The sequence below is a fragment of the Bactrocera neohumeralis genome, chromosome 3, assembly GCF_024586455.1.
Source record: "Bactrocera neohumeralis isolate Rockhampton chromosome 3, APGP_CSIRO_Bneo_wtdbg2-racon-allhic-juicebox.fasta_v2, whole genome shotgun sequence".
Taxonomy (NCBI): domain Eukaryota; kingdom Metazoa; phylum Arthropoda; class Insecta; order Diptera; family Tephritidae; genus Bactrocera; species Bactrocera neohumeralis.
The window spans coordinates 57,333,021-57,336,153 of NC_065920.1; positions in this window are offsets into that span (position 1 = coordinate 57,333,021).

The following is a 3,133-nucleotide window of genomic DNA, read 5'->3' on the forward strand; positions in this document are numbered from 1 at the left end:
GGAACATCTGCTCCATCGTCATCGATTGGGGAATCGGGCTCGCCTTCTCCTGGCGTTGTCCTTTCACTGCCATTCAGCAGGCTGGAGAAGTGTTCCCTCCATAATTTTAGTACGCTTTCGGCATCGGTCGCTAGATCACCGTTGGGGGTTCTAAATGAGTATGCTCCGGTCTTGAAACCTTCTGTAAGCCGCCGCATTTTTTCGTAGAATTTTCGAGCATACCCCTGTCGGCCAGTTTATAAAGCTCACGCATTTTGGCCTCTTTCTTCTTCTGTTTACAAATGCGTCTCGCTTCCCTCTTCAACTCTCGGTATCTATCCCATCCCGCACGTGTAGTGGTCGATCGTAACGTTGCGAGGTAGGCAGCCTGCGACACGGCACTCCTCGTCGTACCAGCTGTTCTTTGCACTTTCCGAAAACCAATGGTTTCAGTTGCAGCTGTACGTAAGGAGTATGAAATGCCGTCCCACAGTTCCTTTATACCGAGTTGTTTGAGTGCTCTCAGAAAGGAGTGCAAGCCAGTAGAGAGAATCGTTCGGCTGTCCGCCTTATACCGAGTTGTTGACGAGTGCTCTCAGAGATACAGTCGATGTTGCAAGCCGAGAATCTTATCCTGGAATCTAGTACTACAGGTAACCATATCTTCTTATCGGGCCCCGGCGAAGTCAATCAGCCTCAACCCATTTGGGGATGTTTCGTGGAGGCTGAATTTACCGACCGTAGTGCCAAAGATACCTTTTTTGCCCACCCTGGCGTTAAAGTCGCCAAGCACGATTTTGACATCGTGGCGGAGGCAGCTCTCATAAGCGCGCTCCAAGCACTCATAAAAGGCATCTTTGGTCACATGGTCCTTCTCTTCCGTCGGGGCGTGGGCGCAGATCAGCGATATGTTGAAGAACCTCGCTTTGATGCGGATTGTGGCTAGACGTTCATTCACCGGAGTGAATGATAGTACTCGGAGACGGAGTCTCTCTCCCATCACGAATCCCACACCAAACTTCGCTCCTTTATATGGCCACTGTACTAAATGCCACAAGGACCTTTGTTTTACGAGGACATCAACCAAGCTGGGCAGCGGCACCTTCCCAATTAAAGGACCGGACATTCCAGGTGCATGCCCTTAATTCTTAGTCCTTATTTCGTTTGCCACGGTCGTCATCAAAAGGGGGGTCTCTCATCCAAGGCTGTTGTTGGTTTTTCATTGGAGTGTTTTTTTACGTGGCGGGTCCCAAACCCAGCGCACAACCCTATGCAGGGGATGTTTCGCCTTCTCACTTTAGCTCGCCTACAAACGGATGTTCTTAGGCTACCCAGAGTATACTTGGTCAAAGACCGGAAGTAGTGAGCTGCTTGAGCCATGTGTAAAAGAATCTTTTCTGGCCACTCCCAAGTGAATGGCGATCAGAGAACTTTCCTCACTTGCGTGAACTTCTACACATGACTCCATTTTGGGTAGAGATATTATAAGAGTGTGGAATTCTAGAGACATAGGGTGAAAAAAAGAGAAAATGTCATATCGTTCCGGTAAATAGTTTTGAAGTTACACGCAAATTTGAAAATACATTTCAGAGTGCATAGAAGTCCATTCCAAGCATGAAAGACGTTTTTTTGAAAATGGTGCTTTCACAGTGGGTGACCAACATTACTCGAAAACGGCTAAACCAATTGATTAGTATAAAATTTTAACATGAGTTTCTTAAATATATTTTTAGTAATTAATCGAAGATGTTTTCTCGTCGATAAATATCTTATTTTGTAAACAAGTTAAGGCCGAAATTTTCGTCAAAAATCGTTTTTCTTTTTTAGAAACCGCCAATTTGTCTAAAAATTTTATTTTACTTATTTTTTTGACCTGCTTTACTAGATTTGGCTTGACTTTAACGAAATCTGTTTGAGTTTTTAACTTCAGAAGATCCTTATCGAAATTTAACGTCGACATTAACTCTTGTCAACAGATGCTACTTCGGACTGAGCAGGCAATTGGCAAGTAAAGTCTTCTCTCAACGAGCAAAGACCAAACTCTATAAGTCAGTCATTATTCCCGTTCGGTTATAAGCTGCGGAGGCACCGCTGGAGAAGGACCTGGCGACACTTGGTATCTCGAGTTGACGCCAAACAGTGAATAAGAAGAAACGACTGGCGCGCTGCTGTTAATCGGCTTTTAACGCGTAAGCGGTGTCTACGCCAGTGAAGAAAGAAGAAAAGTCTCAATGCTCCTTCAGCAAAAACGCAAAGCATGCACAAAATGCAATCCTTTCGTCTAAATTCATGGCTAAAGTCACTTAAAACATCAATTTAGTGGAGCATGAGCATCCATGGTGCATACTAAATATCGCACATATGAACATACAATTCTGTCTGTGTGTTTATACATGAACAAAATTGTATTATTTTTCGCCACCAAACGCTGCTCGTATACCATGGAGTAAAATAAAGTGTCTTCGGCTGCACTTGTTGCCTGTGCTGCTTTTTTTTACTGATGTGTCGTGGATGTAGCGATAAATCTTGACAGTTTTGTCGCCAGTTGCTTCTAAATTCTAATAACTTCACTTGACGATTTGTGGCAGCTAAGGAAGTTAAAGTCATGTGCAGTCATTGCCACTTTGAGCTTATAAACTTTAGAATATTTTATTGCAACAGCAGCCTGCAGGGTACTGGCTTCTACGTTTTTTAATTCGGTTATAAGCGCAATTTTATTAATTTCAGAGCGAATTATTTCTAAATATGACGCTAGTATAGGTAGCTCCATAAAGACTTTGACGTGTCCCAAACGAATCGACATAGCACGCTTCCGAGTGACATTAAAGGCTAGAGTAATTTCCTAGCATATAAAGGAGAGGACGAGGTCGCTTTGAAGTTTTTTAATGAATGTAGGGGTCCAATAAGCCCAATATGCCTGTACACGACTTCATTTGTTAACTTTTTGAGATAATTAGGTACATTTCCTAAATATTTTTTGCCGCATAACTTTTTATATATGTATGTGTGTGCTTTGCATCGCTGCAAAAGTCTGTTGAAAGCAAAATTGCAGAAAATTAGTATTCACAAAGGACATCGCATCTTTGTTTGTTTGCTTATGACCGTAAATAGTGAAGTGATTTTTCATAGGCTCTGCTCGCGTTACAGTTGATGC